Source organism: Prosopis cineraria, unplaced genomic scaffold (genome assembly GCF_029017545.1).
Source record: "Prosopis cineraria cultivar Desert tree isolate PC_DT_omini unplaced genomic scaffold, ASM2901754v1 PC14, whole genome shotgun sequence".
Classification (NCBI taxonomy): domain Eukaryota; kingdom Viridiplantae; phylum Streptophyta; class Magnoliopsida; order Fabales; family Fabaceae; genus Prosopis; species Prosopis cineraria.
Genome location: NW_026555345.1, coordinates 6,399,184 through 6,419,523, shown reverse-complemented (window position 1 = coordinate 6,419,523; position 20,340 = coordinate 6,399,184). Strand labels below are relative to the sequence as shown.

The 20,340-nt window shown below is 27.6% G+C and overlaps 2 long non-coding RNA genes across 2 annotated transcripts; one reads left to right on the top strand and one right to left on the bottom strand.

The window, feature by feature from the left end:
* Nucleotides 1–16,877: 16,877 nt before the first annotated feature.
* Nucleotides 16,878–18,171, top strand: LOC129293278 (uncharacterized). The gene is made up of 4 exons (XR_008589128.1): nucleotides 16,878–17,152; nucleotides 17,323–17,513; nucleotides 17,684–17,874; nucleotides 18,045–18,171. It is a non-coding gene; the product is annotated as an uncharacterized LOC129293278 (long non-coding RNA).
* Nucleotides 18,172–19,282: 1,111 nt separating this feature from the next.
* LOC129293277 (uncharacterized) lies at nucleotides 19,283–20,097 on the bottom strand. Its single transcript, XR_008589127.1, has 2 exons — nucleotides 19,958–20,097; nucleotides 19,283–19,858 (listed from the first exon to the last, which is right to left on the bottom strand). It is a non-coding gene; the product is annotated as an uncharacterized LOC129293277 (long non-coding RNA).
* Between the last annotated feature and the right edge of the window lie 243 nt (nucleotides 20,098–20,340).

Genomic DNA, 20,340 nt, shown 5'->3' with positions numbered 1-20,340 from the left:
ATACTAGTATTTAAATATATGTAGTGTGTTGTATAGGTAATTTTAAGTCTAGTGAATATTGTCTGAGTATTAGAAATGGCTTTTGGCACTTATTTTGAAATTTAGATACCCTTTAGTATGTGAAAGTTGTAAATAGTGGTAAAATTGTATTTGGGTGTCCAACTTTTCGATGTAACTTATTTTGGAAGTAAAACCTGTGCCATTAGCTAGTATATGAAAAGAATTTTTTATAGATACCTGGATCATGTCATTCGGATGTCAAATGAAAAATTGAGGCACATCAAAAGTTGCCAGATTTTGCTATCAAATGATAGCAGACTTTGCTATCAAATAAATATTTGTTTTTAAAAAAATGTGTATATTTTTAGCAAATATTTTAAATTAAATTTCATACGTTGAGTTTTCCAGATATATAATTTTCTTTAAAGAAGACAAAAACTTAAGGGCATAATTGATTTGTGTTTTTAAAAATTATTTGTTTTTTAAAAATTTATAAAAAAATTTGTTTAGATAAGTATTTTAGATTTATATGTATTCAAAACTGTCATAAAAAAATAAAAACATCTTAGAAATATTTTCATTTTTTTCCTTTTATATTTAAAACACATTATGTTTGATTATTGTAAATTATTTTCGCTTATAACCAATACTATCACATGCCATTATCATTAACCACCTGGGCCCTTTTTTAATTTTAAAATTATTTTCATATTAACATAATTAAACATAACTTTTTCTTTTTCCTTTTTGAAAAACAATTCGTAAAGATTGGTTTACAAAATAGATTTTAAAAACAAAAAAATAGAACAAAACAAAACGAGCCCTAATATCTTCCCTTTTCTTTTTGGATATCAGAACTAAATCTCTTCTTCATTTCTTATAAAACCATACGCAAATTTTTCATACATTACAGGGTTTGAAAAATTAGCACGACCAATCATAATCATAATTTTGTGGCTTAACGTATGCCTTAATATACATTTTATTGTGAGAGATTTGATATAAATTTCGTTATATCAATAGCAAATGATAATTGTGATCTCTTTTTGAAAAAGAACAAACAAACAACAAAAAAATTATCGTTCCAAAAAGTCACACCCTTTTCTACCAGTGATCAAGGAAGAAAGTGAAACCATTGAATTTGTGCGACAGTGCGGGATCTCCAGGCATGGCTGATTCAGTGAGGTTAGTTCTCTCTCATAAGGCATGAGAATGAGAAATAGAGGAAAAAAAGAAGAATAAATATAATTAGAATAAGCAAAATTCATTTTGAAAATAATGAAAATAATAAGACTTCTTTTTATTAAAAAAAAAGACACTTCATATTTATTTATTTATTTATCAATTTTTTGATGTGAACTCTTCTAATTTTTTTAAACGTATTTTTCCTCTTCAGTTATAATTTTTACATAATTTTATCTTAAATTGTCATATAATTTGATATGAAAGAAATATTCCTTCTGTTAAAAAATATAAAATATTTTTTGAAGAGTTGGATATTAAAAAATATAAGACATTTATAATCTTTCGATGTGTAATCATTATTTTTTTTCAAAAGTATCCCTATTGATGAATGACTTTATATTTATTGTAAAGCATTTAATAAGGATAAATATAAAAAGATAAAGTTAATTTGAAAGTTGGTAACTATTTTATTAAGGGTAAAATTCTATTAAAAATGACTTACATTTTTGAACAAATAGAGTGCTTATGTTTTATTAAAAAAAGTTTAAATGAGTTGATCCCAAGACTTACTAAGATTAAAAAATGCCTTTGAATTAAAAAAAATACTTACAAAGATACTTACAAATTACCCACCAATATGGTTCTAGCATTTACAGTAGAATTTGAATGAAAAACTTTGTAGATGATAGGTCAAATCTTATTAATTAGACTAACTTTTATTAGTAATATAATTCTTATTACTATTAGATTCTAAAACACAAGTGACAAGGGTAAGGAAAATGTATACAATAAAACAATCTAATAAGTGAAAATTGAGGAAATGAAAAAATATGACATGTAAGTGTAAAATTAAAATTAAAAACTTTTGTTGCAATACAAAAGTTTAAAGAATTAAATTTAGTTGTTTAGGAGAAAATGTCATTGTAACAATGCTCCTCCCTTTATAAGCACAAGTTTTTATGTTCATCAATTCTGTGAATATTTTAAATATATTATTTTGTATAATAAAAATTATAAATTATTACAAATTAATATCCTATTTGGCATTTGTATATTTAAAAATATATTTCACTATCATAATTTAAATAATTTTTAATTTATTAAATTTATTTTTTAAAAAATATATCCAAACATAAATTTTATTATAATAATTGATTTTTATTAAATTAATTTTTATCAGATAAACTTTTGACAAATTGATATTATCTAACGGAAAACCAAATACGCACCGAGAACATCATTAAGGTTTTAAACTTATAACCACAACTTATCATGTGAGACTCCTGATGTAGTTTACATAGCATCAAGCGGCGGGACTTGCTTAAACAACAACATAAATTAAAGAATCTTTAGTAAAAGGGAAATTATTTTGTAAAATTTATAACCAAGCAAGATAATCCATTGCATTAGCACACAGAACATCTTATCATATAATATTGTAAAGGATGTCAAATTAATGTAGATCTACAGTTGAATCTATAATAATTTGACATTTTTTTTTAAAAAATTATATTTTAAGATTTATTTGTTTTCATTTCATAAATGAAAATATCATATGGGACCCTCACTAAATAAATGTGTGGGATCTATAGTTAAAAATAAGTGATATATATAAAATTTATAGTAAAAATAATAGGTACGAGATATATAATAACATCCCTGGTCCAAAAAGGAGATATATAATAAGATCTTATTCTTAGTCTTATCTTAATACATATATATCATAGTAAATTACAATCATTGTTTACTGTACATATACAGTAAAAATAATTTTACTGCAGATCTACAGCAAACAATGATTATACTGTTTTTTAAAATCAATTTTCTAAAAAGAATCACATTTTAAAAATCTTATTTTTATTTTTTATTTTAATTTCCTTTTAAATTTCACGTGAGCATGTAAATTTTTTAACACGTGGTTAAAATTAAATATGAATCATGTTAACTAATCAAAGATGGCGAGGGTGTTAACCTTTTTTTTTTTTTGGTTGCATCATTTTACTATATTATTTATATTTTGATCAGTTTGTTTTTTAAAAAATGGAAAAATATGGTTGAAAGTTTTTAAATGATTTTTTGTATTTTTTTTCTCCTACTTTTTTCTCTATTTAAATGTTATAATCTTATTTTTGTAGATTTTTAAAATAAACACAAAATATCTCCTTCCTCCTTTCTATTTTTCTCAAACTAAATAGAAGATCAATATCTTCAATGTATTACATGCAGTCCAACATCTTTAAAGACCTAAAATTGGCATAATTTGGTAAAGCGCGTGCGCACTCTCTCTCTATATATTTTTTAATGTTTCTTTCATTTTATAAAATTTTATATGATAATGTTTTGGAACATGTGAGATAAGAGGCAATCAACCAAAATCAATAGTGTCACAAAAGAAAAATATCAATAAGATATCTTTTATTGATAAGATAGTGTCAAACCAAAGCCGATAGTGTCACACAAATATCAATAAGATATAAATTTTATTTTTTTTAAACATCTAAAGCTTTTTTAATACACCAAACTAACTGTTGAAATTTAGATTGTTTCATTTTATTTTTTTTTATCATTGAAAATTTTAAGTTAGGGCTTCTTTCGTTTATTAAAAGAGAGACCTATTTCTTTCATGCATGTATTCTCTTATACATTAAAATCTACTGAGTCATTATATAATTGCATTTGTATATTTTAAATACTATAATCATCCTAAAATAATAAAATAATACATAGTTAGTAACAGATACTAAATAAATAGAAAAATAGTAAGATTATATTTAGCAAATTAAAAAAGTCATTATATTAATATACAATATATTAATGTTTTCAAAATTACAATTTGCATCCAGTGGGGCAAATTTTAGTTGGATATAATATTTGATAACATAATTTTTCAAAAAATAATGAAATTTATTATAAATAAGGTTGCTTGCAGCGTTTCAGCCGACAATATATCTACAAAGTTATTTTTTTTCATTTTTTTAAAATAAATAATGTTGAATTTTTCAAATCACATTTTCATTAAAATATATAACAGGATATTATATTTTAAAATAAAATAAGTATCAAGGTAATAAATTTTGAGGTTAACTAATAACTATATATAGTTTTTAATTTTGAGTAAGGCTTAGACATATATGTCACCTTATATGCTTAGTATATTTTTACTCAATCCAATGGAGATAAGTGAATTTTAATATATTAATAATATTAATAATAAGAGTTTATTATAAAATAAATAATCTATAAAAGATTTGCATGTCTTAATTTATTAAAAACAAGCATGTTAAGTATACAAAACTAAATATATTTTTTAAAATTTTTAATATGTAATCATATAATAAATTTTAAAATAAAATATTGACAAATTTTCCGTTTGCTTTGTCATGGTTAATTTTCTAGGGTATTTAATCAAGGACAATTTGGAAAAAATATTATTTGCTCCTATTCAAGGATTAATATGTGTAAAAAAGCTATTTCAAATGATTTAAATAACATTCAACTTCTAATATACTTTCTCTGTTAAAAAATATAAGATATTTTTAATTGAATCTCACCTCCAAATAAAATAATTACCTACTTTCCAACTAACCCTATCTTTTCATATTTATCTTTATTAAACACCTTATAATAAATATAAAATTATTATCAATAGGGGCACTTTTAAAAAAAATAATGATTACACTTCAAAAGACTAAAAATGTCTTACATTGTTAAATGTTCAATTTCTCAAAAAATAATTTATATTTTTGAACAAAGTGAGTAATAGATTAAAAAAGTTTAATAATACACTATTAACCATTAATGGTACTATTACATCCACGGTGTAACAGGATTTACAATTACATTAATTATTTTCTTTTAATTAAAGATGTATTCAAATAAATCCTTCTTACATCTGATTTGTATGTTTATTTTTATATATCTAATGTCAAACAATTCAATTTCATTGTTTTCATTGAAATTGCTGATAATAAATAATTTATCTAATGTCAAACAATTCAATTTCATTGTTTTCATTGAAATTGCTGATTTCATCTAAATTATTTATCATCGGTTAAGTTTAGTTAAAGAGAAATCTTGAAAGAAAGAGACATAAAATGGCGATTCCATTGAAATTTTCAGATGCTATACGGATCTAAATTAAATTTAAAAAAGAAAACAAAAGAATGGCCGAGTCCATGGAATCTAAACTGTAAAAAGAAAAAAAAAAAAAGGTAGATAGGATATCTTTATTTTAGGAAGAATGACATTTAAGGCTTCTCAATGAAATTTATTATAATAAGAGTCTATCAATTTTATATTAGATATTATCTTGTAAAAAGATGTATATGTTGTTGTTAAAAGTTAAACCTTAACTTGTTAAATTTTTTTAAAAATTTTAACAAAAAATATAAGTTAAGGTTCAACTTTTAACAACTATTATATATGTTTTTATAAGACAATATCTAATGCAAAATTAACAGACTTGTATTACAATAAATTTTCATAAGAGGACTTTAAATGACATTCTTCTTATACAACTATTTATTAATAGAGATTGGGTCTAGTAAAAAGAATTAATTCTTCATAATGTGGCTAACAAAGGTTTCAATTCATGCTACAAGATGTGCCCATATAGGATAAAATTTTTTTTAATAAGAAGATATTTATAAATGATAAAAAAATGCAGTTATTTAATTGAATCTAAATTTTACATTAATATTGAATATTGATGATCGTTTTGAGCTTGTCTTGGTGAGTATGGGAGACTGGCAGTTGCGTTCCAGATCAACCATTCTCCTGGCGCGCGCTTTTGGGTTGGACAATATATTCGGATACGCGTTCGATGCTCATCAATAGTGCTCATCATTGCTGGGGCTAATCTGGCCTTTCATTTCACCACAAAAGATCCCTGCAATTGATTTTAAATCAATTTTAAAATATTATATTTATGAAAATGAAAATTATAAAAAATCCTTACAAAGCTCATCGCCTTTTCACTGTTATACTATTCACTATCAGCGTATTTACTTTAATAGTCCCATCTGATGAGTGTATTCCACTGTATTTTCTCCTAAATACCCTTCCTGATGTGGGTCCCATTGTTTTTTTTTTGGTTTTGGAAAAATGTTAGCTGGCCTTCTCTCTCACCTTCCAAATCACTGTTATACTATTCACTATCAGCGTATTTACTTTAATAGTCCCATCTGATGAGTGTATTCCACTGTATTTTCTCCTAAATACCCTTCCTGATGTGGGTCCCATTGTTTTTTTTTTTTTGGTTTTGGAAAAATGTTAGCTGGCCTTCTCTCTCACCTTCCAAATCTTTCCTAGAGTCGGGAATAAAGGTCGAACTTGACAGGCCGCCTATTTAAGCCCGTTTTAATAAGAATTCGGGCTTAAAAATTTGACATTTTTTAGGATAACTGGGCTTCGAAGCTCGACCCTTTTAAGCCCTAGAAAACGGGCTCGGGCTCGGGCGGCCCGTGAAGCCCGTTTTACTATTTACAAAGTATTGTTTTCACCTCTTTTCAGATAATGTGCAAACATTGATTTGTATTTTGTACCAACAATTGATTAAATTGTTTTGTACCATTTTATAGTAATTTTTATATTTTATCTTGTGATATATGTATAGATATATATATTTGATAATAAAATAATTTAATTAATAATTATTGTAGGTGATGATGAAGAAGCTGCAGAAATAATTAATATTGAGCCTCCGCCTCTATCTTTCACAAATGGACCTACATCTGAGGGTTTTAATATTTTATTTATGGATGATAATGAGGGAGATCTTGATTAGGATTGATGATGATGTTTGCCTTAAACTTATTTGGACTTTTAAATTTTTTGTTTATTTTTTAGATTATGTGAGACTTTGGTTTGATATATGTTAAATTGTAAAATATTCTAAATAAATTCAAATGTTAAATTTTATTTTATTTTATTTTATTCTTATCCGGACTTACAGGCCCGGCCCTGGGCCCTATGAATAAGGGCCGGGTTTCAATTTTAGGATCAAATTGGGGTAATCGAATTTTAAGGCCTAAGCCCATAATGGCCGAGCCCATATGAGTTAGACCTGCCCGTTTACCAACTCTAATCCTTCCATCCCTCAGAAACAGTGACAGCTCTTTCACCCCCTTCTCCCTCAGCGCCACTACTGATCAACTATCTCCTTCATCATCGTCGCACCGTGTCTCCGTCTTCACTTCCAATTGGTGGTCGAGCTTCTTCTTTCCCTTCCAAAGAACATCCTCTTTGACTTTGTCTCTCTCACAGTGTGACCACATCTTCTTCGTCTTCCATTCCCATGTAGTCACCATTTCTTCTTCATATCAATTTCCTCCACCGTCACCACCTCAAAACCCCAAAGTTTCTCTCTCCAGACACATTCTCTCTCTACTCATGTCATACCAACAAGCTCTTGAAGAAAACCTAGACGCAGTGACTGAATCGGGACCTTCTAATGTTCTGGAGGTTTATCTATTTGGTTTTATTTTTGTTCACCTTGTGTTGTTGTTAAGCTGTGTGTTCTGTTTACATAACGTTTGGACTGAAATTAAAAAAATGCATTTTTGATTCCTTTTAATCAGTTTTTCAAGATAGATTTTGGTAATTTTACATATTAGGCTTTGGTAGTCTTGATATATTACTTGTTACAGGTTGCATCGTACTTTGCAACTTTTGTTGTGCAATCAGAGTTTTCTGAGAGATGTAGTTTTTTTTTTTTTTAAACCATAAGGAGATGGAGTTTAAGAGATTTGCTGGAAGATGCTGCAGCTTGGAGGGCTTAATTTTTTGATAAAAATATATATTAGCCATGATGTTAAGCTTAATGTATTTAAATAAAAATTATTTTGGTTTTTTTTTGGAAATTCATGTACACTTTTTTTTTTAAATAATTCATGTAAATTTTTTATGTTTGTGATAATCTTTTACTTTACACAAGCAAAATGCACATGCCACATTAATTTTTACATGCGGATTTAATTCATTTAATAAAAGTAGTTATAATTTTGTCTTTCTTGGGACAGTGTTCATTGATTAGATAAGTTGTTATTCAAATGAAGTTTAAACAAAGTTTGGTGATTAGATAAGTTAGTCTAGTGTTATTTTCTGTAATATTATTTCTTTATTGATAATTTATTTTTTAATTTTCCTCCTTTATATTTAAAGAACTTATTTTGCTTTTAATTCCTTCATTTTCATTAGCATTGTAAGTGCCATATGATATAGATATTTATGGTGATAATTATTCTATCTTTATTTGTAAGATACTTGTGATTGAATACAAGCGTATGCAGTGCTGGTATTATTGTATTCCTGATGAATATTGTAATGAGTTTGGGTGATCCTCCTGCCTTTTTTTTTGACAATATTTTGGGTGATAATTTTTCACTGGCTCAAATTCGATCCTGTCAATTCAAATGAAATTTCAAAAATCCCTTCACAAAACTTGCATTTTTACTGTTCTTAACAATTATTTCACCTCCTATTAAAAAATAGTGTTTTATTCACCTTTTTTAAAAATTACCACAAATGTCTTAAATAATTTTTATTATGCTTTATATCTAGAATAAAAACCAACATGACATCACTATTACGTTAACTATATACATCTTCATATTAAATATATATTACAATGAACTCTATGCTATAATAAAGTGTAATGTGTAATTTATGTAATATTCATTCATTTTATGACTCAATATCATAACACATTAAATCAAAATTCACAAAAATAATTAAAAGTAACCTCAACAAAGACTATCATTTTCAATATTATCCAACAATATCTTTAAAAGATTGAGTTAATTTTATGATTATTGTAATAAGAATAACTCAAATACATTTAATCATTTTTATAGGCAGAATATGGTTTATATATTTAATTAATGTAGCCAATATTTTTATTTAATTTATTTTATCAGTATTTAACTTAAAAGTTATCAATTTTCTTAAAAAAAATAATGTCTCCACTAATTATTTTTTACAATTATTATTTTGGTGCCAATCCCCTCTGCTTTTGTGTTGCATGACAGGTTGTTAATTACATGCCATCTTTTATAATGCAAAAACTTATTACAGCCCCATAATTATATAAAAATTAGTTCAAGATATTGTGCTTTATATAAGTCATTTTTATCAATTTTATCAATACTAATAAAAAATAAAAAAAATAAAAGTGTATAAAATTTTAAATATGCTCTCATATAACAACTCTTAAAAATAATGTCATGTTACTTTTTATTTATGATGAAGGATAATTTTAAAAATATTTTTTAAATGTTACTTGAAGAGCGGCACTGTGAGTTCAAAATGGAATCAAATGAATCTTTTAAATTATAGCTTACAAATGAGACCAGTGAAATGCTGTACTATCATCTATGTCACAATTGTATTCATAAATTACATTTACTGCAAAAAATAAGAATCAATAGAAAATATCTGTATATAGTATCCATTATATGATTGCTGTTGTTCATCAATTAAAGTTTATCTGATTTATTGAATTTCTTAAATAATAAAAATTTTATTTGGGCAATTAAAATTTTTAATTTTAATGACAAAATGATTTCCTACTATTGCAATATACTCACCTTTAAAAATATTCTCTAAGATTGTAATGTTTTATTTAAAGGTCGTTGCACGGGACCCTATTGCCAGTTTTAATATTAAAATCTGGATTGCCTCCAATTCTGGTTAGAGGATGAGCACTATAGTAATTAGTAACCCATCACTTCTGTTGATTTGGATAGTTCAGACTCCAAATTTAAGTTATCACCTCTAACAAGATTTGGATACTTGATATTTAAGTTTTTATTTTTATTTTGTATTTATTAAAATAAAAATGTATAAAAAATATTAATTTTTTAATCAATTTATTTATTATCAATCTAGTTAGATTTAATTTAAGTGGTCTATTTAATAGTATTTTTTTTATAAATTTTATAAATTGATTATTTATATTTACTCTAAATAATATAAATATAATCTGAACAGGCGAATTTAATATTATACTTTTTTTTATAATTTTTATGAATGAACTATCCGGATGTATTTTGGCAGTCCACATTTAACATTAATTTTTTTTATCATTTTTTAAAATTTTTATTTTCATAAGTATAATTTTTTAAATATTTAAAAATTAATTTAAAATCAACGGCAGAGATCTTTTGCAGTGAAATGAAGGGTCAAGATTAGCCCCAGCAACGACGCGTGCTCACTGCGTGTCCTAATGTATGGTCGACTTGGAATGCTACTTTCCCATCTTTACAAATGCAATGTTTGGATAATCAAATTAATCAATTCTAAAGATTAAAATTATAGTTTTATAAAAATATATTCAAACACCTCTTTTATATGTCAAAATTAATTTTAAATGTAAAACTATTATTTTTTTAAAAATATCTAAACACTTATTATATATGACAAAATTCATTATAAATCCAAGCAATGAGTTTTTAAAAAATATTTGAACACCCCTATACATTTCAAAATCAATTATGAATCCAAAAATATAATTTATAAAATAGTTTATATGATTTTTAAAATTTTTTTTAGGAAAGTGTAATTGAAAAGTAAGAAATAATAGTTTATGAGATAACTGTTATTTTAAATTTATAATTAATTTTGACATGCATAGGAGTGTTTTGATGTTTTTAAGAAAATCATAATTTTTAATTTATAATTGTTTTTGGCATGTATAATGAGTGTTTGAATATTTTAAGAAAAAAATAATTTTGAATTCATAATTAATTTTAACAAAACCATAGTTTTACATTATTTTTAATTCTATTTTTCAATTTTTTTTTAAATCTACTTTTCAATTCTGATTAAAATTAATTTTGTGAATCATCAATTTTATAAATCAATATACCACATGATATAATCAAATTATGTTCAAAATCAATTATGTTAATCAATTTTTCATAACAAAAATTCAAACGGCCCAGGCTCAACCCAATTAATATCAATATTAATGTAAAATTTGTTAGGAATAGAGAATCATATTTTCTTATAATTTCTGAACATAGATTTTTTTTTTTCCAAATCTCATAAAATGTAAATATAAGAGATCTACTTAATTAATAATAAATAATTTTAAAATGATCAATAAATTTAATTAATAAAAATAATTATAATTTTTAAAATATTATAATTATTTTTTCAGCTATTATTATAGTAAAGAGTTTGCAAATTAGATAAACAAATAATAGTATTTGGATTGATGAATTTAGATTTATATTTTTTTTAAATCCTCATATTAAAATTTTTTAGTTGGATAATCTAAAAATTTTAAAATAATAAAAGAAATGAGTGGAGATTTAAAACGAAAACAAAATATTAAGATTAAGAAATTTATCTTCATTTTTTAATCAAAAAAATGAGAAGAAAAAAAGATAAAAGAATGGAATACATGAAATTTCAAATAACTAACTTGAATTTCATTGGACGTTAAAATTTTTATTTTCTTTTTTTTGTACTATTTTATTTTATTATATATATTAGTTTATTGAGAAGTTTAGATAATTTGAATTTCAAAAACTCATCAAGTAAAAACATATTTTTAAACTTAAAGAGTACTTATATAAATATTTACAGACTTAGAATGTGATTGTATTACTTAAAAAATATTTTAAATTTTCATTGTTAATGTTGTGGCTATTTTTTATCTAAAAGTTTATTGTTATTTATTTCTACTTATTGATAGAACTTCATTTCACATAAATAAGTATTAAGTGTTTATATAATTTTATTTTATAAATATTATTTTTTTGAAAAAAAATATAACCATTAATCCTTATAATTTTATGAAGCTTTATTTTTAATTTTTATAATTTTTTTAATATTTTCAATAATCAGTCATTATAATTTTATTAAATTTTATTTTTAACTTTAGTGATTTAAAACATTAAAAAATTATAAAAATTAAAAATAAAATCTGATAAAATTATAAGAAGTGATGATTGTTTTTTTTTATTTTTTTGGTATAAAATCATCAAATTAATATTCATTTAAAATTAATTTTTTAAAATTTTGTGCGGAATAAAATATAATTATAATAAAAAGCAGATTGTTAATTCAAATATTATTTTGCTACAAATAAAAATTTGAGAATGTAGAAAGAGGCAGCTTCCTAAGATGAAACGCGAACCTTCCGGCTATGATGGAGTACGGCATGGTCATCTGCCTCTCTATAAATAGGAGATTAACTAAACGGCGACTGCAGATTTGAGGCGACAAAACCCCAGCCAACTCGAGACGAGAAGTGGTTGTGGGTGGAAGACGGCATTGTTGTAGGTGGAAGACGGCGTGGTCGTGGGTGGAAGACGGCGATTGCAGACCTGAGACGTGAGGACCCACTAACTTGAGGCGCGAGGGAGACGCTGTGGTAGTGGTTGGGAGACGGCGATTGCAGCTCTGAGACGTGAGGACCTACGAACTTGAGACGCGAGGTAGACGCTGTAGTTGTGAGTGGGAGATGGCGTTGTCGTGAGTGGAAGACGGCTCTGTTGTGGGTGGAAGACGGCGATTGCCGATCTGAGACGTGAGGACGGGAGGACCGAGACGCTGTGGTTGTGGGTAGCGGCGATTGCAGATCCGAGACGTGAGGGAGACGGTGTCATTGTGGGTGGAAGGCAACGATTGCAGAGCTGAGACAGTTGCCGTACAAAGTTTGATTCGATTCCATTCGATTTAAACTAATCAAATCCGGTATAAATACAGTTATCATACAAACTGGGACAAAGTTTGATGCGCACACCAATTTTAATCCCGTTTAGACGCTACTCGTATTTATACCTCATTTTATGGCTCTCAAATAAGCTGGTTTTAAATTTTGAAAAAAAAAGATAAATATATTTCTTTTGTGAAAAAATGTAAAGTATTTGTTCAAAAATGTAAAACATTTTTTGAAGAGTTATATGTTTAAAAATATAAATCTTTTGATGTGTAATTATTATTTTATTAAAAGTAACCTTATTGATAATGACTTTATATTTATTATAAAATATTTAATAAAAATAAATATAAAAATAACTATTTTTTTGAGGGGTGAAATTCAATTAAAAATGTTTTATATTTTTAAACGGAGGGAGTAATGTTCATCATTTTATCAACTTTTGCTTTTAATTTTAATAATTTTTTTAGTGTATAAAATTAAAAATACTGAAAAATAAAAATTTTAAAAATAAAGATCACTCAATTTTTTTTAAATTATAGAGATTAAAAAGAATTAAAAAAAATAAGGATTAACAATAAAACTCTTGAAAGAACTAATAATTATATTTTTCAAAACAAAATCAGAAAAGCCAGTTTTGGATAGCCCTTTTTTTTTTTTTTTTTTTTTTCCATTAAATCGAAAGAAACAAATTTTTATCCATTGATTATGTCGTTTGGTCGTGAATCCATTTATTGATCCCTTTTTAAGTATTATTTGGTTTGGATATTAAATTCTTGTTGGTCCTAACGTATTTATTTATCTATAATAAACTTTATTTTTATATAACATGAAAAAATTATTGTTTCCATAAATAGCTTTTTTTAATAAAAATTAGGAAAAGATTAAACTAATACATTTATAATAAGCCCTCCCAACAAACAAGCAACTACGTTTGATTTGGATAAAGGGAAAAAAAAATAAACAGGAGAAAAAATAGAAAGAAAATTTTTAAAAAATAATAAGTTTTTATTCTATTTTTAAATGTGTTTTTTTAATTTTCCTTACTTTACATTTTTTTCCCTTTAAACGAAGAGTAAAAGTTTACAAAGAACTTAAGGACATGATTGTTTAAAAAATATTTGTTTCTTAAAAATTTATAAAAATTTGTTTATATAAGTATTTTAGATTTATATATATATATATATATATTCAAATCTCATAAAAAAAAGCATCCTAAAAATATTTTTATTTTTTTCCGTTTATATTTAAAACACGCTATCTTTAATTATTGTAAATTATTTTCACTTATAACCAACTACCATCACATGTCATTATCATAAACCACTTGGCCATTTTTTTAATTTTAAAATTATTTTCATATTAATATAATCAAACATACTTTTTCTTTTTTCTTTTTGAAAAACAATTCGTAAAGATCGATTTACGAAATAGATTTTAAAAACAAAAAAATAGAACAAAACAAAACGAGCCCTAATATCTTCGTTTTTCTTTTTGGATATCAGAACTAAATCTCTTCTTCATTTCTTATAAAACCATACGCAAATTTTTCATACATTACAGGGTTTGAAAAATTAGCACGACCAATCATAATCATAATTTCGTGGCTTAACGTATGCCTTAATATACATTTTATTGTGAGAGATTTGATATAAATTTCGTTATTTCAATAGCAAATGATAATTGTGATCTCTTTTTTAAAAAGAACAAAAAAACAAAACAAAACAAATCAAAACAAAATTGTCGTCCCAAAAAGTCACACCCTCTTTAACTTGTGATCTACAGGAAGAAAGTCAAACCATTGAATTTGTGCGACAGTGGGATCTCCAGGCATGGCTGATTCAGTGAGGTTAGTTCTCTCTCATAAGGCATGAAAACAAGAAATATAGGGAAAAAAAGAGTGAATGAATATAATTAGAATAACCAAAATTCACTTCAAAAAATAATGAAAATAATAAGACTTCTTTTTATTTTAAAAAAAGACACTCCTAATTTATTTATTTATTTATTTGCAATTATTTGATGTAAACTCTTCTAATTTTTTTAAACGTATTTTTCCTCTTCAGTTGTTATAAGGATTCTCATTTCTCAATTAAGTTATCCGTTGTTATGATGCAAAAAGAGCTTTGACCCTTCCTGATTTGTTACCTTCTAAATTAAGCATTGCACAATAATGTCATTGATCTATTAACCCACAAGTATTTTTGTGTCTGACCCCGAATAAGTAAATCATTTGTGTCTTTGACCCTTCCTGATTTTTTTCTTTCTAAGTCGTCCTAACTAAGCTCTCCTTGGTCTTCACACTTTCAAACTCCAGTAGAACGGTTTTTGTAATATTGATATAGTCTGGTTAAAGTTTATGTTTCAATTTAATGATATAATTACAGCGTTTCTAATTAGTTTAATGGTTTGCAGCTCATTCCCCGGGCATGCTATATTTGCATGTCTGATTCCAATAATGGGGGCGGTTGTTCAGATGCACTTCCCAAATTCATCACCTGTTGATGAATATCCTGCAAATATGTGGATTTTTATAGTTTGCTTGCTCATCTATGGCTCTGCATCTTTATACGACATCAGGTGTAAGATGCTAAACATAGCCAATCCTACTTGCCTGAAACTCTCTATCAAGGTAGCTATCATCTCAGGAGCTTTGGCATATGCTTCACTTATATCAGTATTGGTTCCACGTGTTCTTGAACCAATTGTCTTCATTATCTGTTTGCTGTCGCTATTCCTATATTTTACCCACAACACTATGAAACAAATTTGTGAAAATCTGTATAACGAGTGGGCGGGAAATGAAGGCAATGAGAACCCACGTCCAACACCTAATTTACCTGTTTAGCTACCTTCTTTTTCTTCGGGCCTCAGCCGTAGATTCTATTGCTACTTATGCCCTAGAACTTAAGTCATTTTCCCAGTATTTATTTATTATATCATGATCTTGACCGTGACGAGAGCAGAGAATCTCTGCACGGAGGATTGCCTGTGGTGTCCTTTTCTGTTGGAGATTCAGCAGAATTTCTGTAAGGGGATGAGAGGGATGTGAAGAAAGCTGACAAGGTTGTTTCAGATTCGGGAGGCGTATTGATATTTGGTGGTGAATCTCGACTTGTATATCATGTTGTGTCTTATATCATTCCAAATTCAGCTCCAAGGAAATTGTTGGAAGCTATTGGGCTTCGTCCTGGTCGCCTGAATCTTACATTCAGACAATATTATAGCCTCAATCTTATAGTTGAACATATAAACGGTTTATAGCTGTTTAATGTTTTCTGTACTTAACCCTGTAGTCTCTAGGAGATTTCTGGTCGAGTACGTACAGTTTGAAGCTTTGATTACCGGCCCTATCTTTTTGGTGTTGATTAATATAGAATATGTCTACTAGTTGTAGTACAGTTGAATTCTGGTTGCTATAGATTTTATGTTGAATTGATGCTGATTCAAGTTGAGTCGTTTTGACAGTTTGAAGCTGTGATTAACAACCTGGTCTTTTGGTTATTAAAGTACTAATAACCACTATTAATCATAGTTGATCTTGTTGGACTTTCGAACCACAGAATGAACATGTAAAGAAGTTACAAACTAACCCAACCTGTCAACAAAATAGATGTATATGATGCACATAAAGGCTTCAAATGAGTTAGATTATTTAATTTCCACATCGTTGACTTTTTTTAGACGTCTAAATAAACTTAATTTGACTCCATCTGCAATTAGAATTGAAATTAATGTTCATCGTGAATACATTGTAGCTGGATGGATCTGCTGAACTATTGAGAGCAGAGGAGGGTTTGACTCAAGGAAATTGTTAAAACTCTAATATACTTCTACATATAATATTAAAACCCGCCTGAAAGTTGATCTTGCACAGGTTAGTGTGTTCATTTTACATGAAACTTCTCTTTAATGTGCCAATTGACTATAATATGATATAAGTTTACAGAGATGAAAAATTATGAGAGATAGACAATTATTATTATTTTTATTAATACATATAAAATTTTAAGCATAAGGGATTTTACTTTTAAAATGTCAGATATAAAAGTTGTAAATTCTATTGTATCTAATGAATCTCTCATAAATGACTTCGCCGCATTAGCAGATTAATTCCACCTAGAATCCTGAAAACTAGGAGAATTACAGGCAGGATGAGTGACGATTATCAGATTGCACAATTTGCTTGGATTATGTGGCTGATTTGGAAGGAAAGGAATGGCTTATTTTTTAGCAGAAGCAACCAAATCCCGTAAAGGTTATAAACTGTTCCAGAATTTTGGCAGGTAAAGAGTTAAGGTGAATTGTGATGGATCTTTTGTTTTAGCCACTAAATTTTATACGTATTATTATTAATACATATAAAATTTTAAGCATAAGGGATTTTACTTTTAAAATGTCGGATATAAAAGTTGCAAATTCTATTGTATCTAATGAATCTCTCATAAATGACTTCGCCGCATTAGCAGATTAATTCCACCTAGAATCCTGAAAACTAGGAGAATTACAGGCAGGATGAGTGACGATTATCAGATTGCACAATTTGCTTGGATTATGTGGCTGATTTGGAAGGAAAGGAATGGCTTATTTTTTAGCAGAAGCAACCAAATCCCGTAAAGGTTATAAACTGTTCCAGAATTTTGGCAGGTAAAGAGTTAAGGTGAATTGTGATGGATCTTTTGTTTTAGCCACTAAATTTTATACGTATTATTATTAATACATATAAAATTTTAAGCATAAGGGATTTTACTTTTAAAATGTCGGATATAAAAGTTGCAAATTCTATTGTATCTAATGAATCTCTCATAAATGACTTCGCCGCATTAGCAGATTAATTCCACCTAGAATCCTGAAAACTAGGAGAATTACAGGCAGGATGAGTGACGATTATCAGATTGCACAATTTGCTTGGATTATGTGGCTGATTTGGAAGGAAAGGAATGGCTTATTTTTTAGCAGAAGCAACCAAATCCCGTAAAGGTTATAAACTGTTCCAGAATTTTGGCAGGTAAAGAGTTAAGGTGAATTGTGATGGATCTTTTGTTTTAGCCACTAAATTTTATACGTATTATTATTAATACATATAAAATTTTAAGCATAAGGGATTTTACTTTTAATATGTCGGATATACAAGTTGCAAATTCTATTGTATCTAATGAATCTCTCATAAATGACTTCGCCGCATTAGCAGATTAATTCCACCTAGAATCCTGAAAACTAGGAGAATTACAGGCAGGATGAGTGACGATTATCAGATTGCACAATTTGCTTGGATTATGTGGCTGATTTGGAAGGAAAGGAATGGCTTATTTTTTAGCAGAAGCTACCAAATCCCGTAAAGGTTATAAACTGTTCCAGAATTTTGGCAGGCAAAGAGTTAAGGTGAATTGTGATGGATCTTGTGTTTTAGCCACTAACACTGCTGCTATTGGTTTGATTTGCAGGAATACAGAAGGTAAGATGCTATAGGGATTTGGTGATATGGTGCCTGTTGATTCACCATTTGTGACTGAAGTTTTAGCAGGAAGGAAAGCAAAATATGAAGGATGCAGATATTGAGACTGATTGTGCTGATATTTTCTGGTGCTACAAGAAGTAGTCAGCAGATTGGAGGGGGCAGATGGGAAATGAAGGAAGCCTTGGATATGTTAGCTAATTGTTCAGGTTTGGAAATTACTCTTTCATCTAGAAAGGGTAATGGAGCAGCTGATTGGATAGTTGTGTCTTGTTGAAAGGGTTATGTCCTTTTGGATGGGTATTGTTACCAACACCCCCTTGGGTTTGTTAGTATTTTAACAATGATATGAGGCTGTTTTCTTCTTTTGTGGATAAAGAAGGCGGAATGGAAGTTGAGAGATGTGGTGTGGGGTGAAGTTTTGTTTCTGCTGCTGATGGCAGTGGCTTTTGCTGTGTTTTCTTGTTCTGTTGTTCTCTTTCGGATTTTGTGTTGCTTTGTTTTACTTCCTTTTACTGTTCTGTTGTTCTTTTTCTTTTTGGGTCAGGTCATGTTTGCGTGTTAGTTGTATTGTAGACCCTCTGTTTTTTATTCATAGAAGAAATTGATATTTCAGTTTGATTTTTTATAAAAACAAAATCATATTTTTTTAAATAAGCATTTATTATATATTTTTTAAATTATCCCTCATAATTTTATCATTCACAGTCATAAAAAATAATTAATAAAAATTTAATTAACATAATTAATAAAGAGTATTTTAATTTAATTTTTTTTATTTTCAAACATAATTGATATAATTGATTAGTTTTTTTAAACTATGTGATACCGTTTTTTCTTCTACAAATAAAAACGATGATTTTTTTCTTTTTGGCTTCCGGTATTGTTAGTGTGAGTATTTTGTTTTGTTGATGAAAAAAAACTGACTTTTTTGTTTGTAAAAAAATATTAGGCACCAATTTTCAGAATGGAAGTTTCAAAAACTAATATGATTGCCGCAGTTAAAGCACTTCAATACTCCCATTTCCTCCCAGTTCATCATTGATTTTACGCTTCAATTTGCTGCAGGAGTACATCCATACAGAACAGATTCGAAGAAAATTCCAAATGCTCAAAGCACAATCAGAATTTGATGCCAAGATGGTGAGGAATTACCTCCAATGATTCAGATAGACACTTCCTCTTCCCTTCAATTAAGCTTCCAAGTTCATTGAGATTCTTCCGGAATTAATGACAGTCGTGCAAATACAATGCCTATATCAGCCCCAACAATTCCGAAATCGAAAGTGTGATGAAAGAGCCACACCCTTGTGCACGCAACCAAAATCAGAATTTCAGCACCTTTTCACTTCATTTTCCCAATCATACAGAGCTCAAATCTGTTGCAATCAACAGCCCAAAAGAAGGGGGGAAAAACAGAGAGAGAGTTGAATCCCGATTCCCTTAAACGCCACCACATTGACACTAAATGGCGGTGATTTACCTCAAAACGAAGCACTCGATGTTTCCTCAATTTCAACTTCAAATCACCAAAACCGACGATGAGCAGTCTGCCAATAACATTCAGATTAATAAAATTGCTCCATCGGAGATTCCAATTGATTAGAATTGAAAAGGAGAAGAAGTAGAACAATATTAATGAAATTTACCAGGTATTTTGAGGCCATCTCGGCATTCAGGCATGAAGGAGGAAGTAGGCAGACGTGGATGAAGTTCTCGCGTTCTTCTCAACTACTCTTCGGTTTTCAGATGATAGATTGGAGAAAGACAAGCTCCAAAGCAGCTGATTTATTTCAGATAAAGACCTAAACATTCAAATAAAAAAAAAAAAAAAAAACAGATCAAAACAAGTTGCAAACCGAGAGAAAGTTAGTTAGTTTTAATAATTAATTATTAATTTTTTGCTAAATTGGCAGTTACTGTATTTTTTTAAAAAATTAATTAATGCTAAATTGCTCCATCACCTACCCCTATTAAAGTCAGAAAAATGAGCCAACCTTATAAATCAAACCATTTAAACCCAACTAAAACT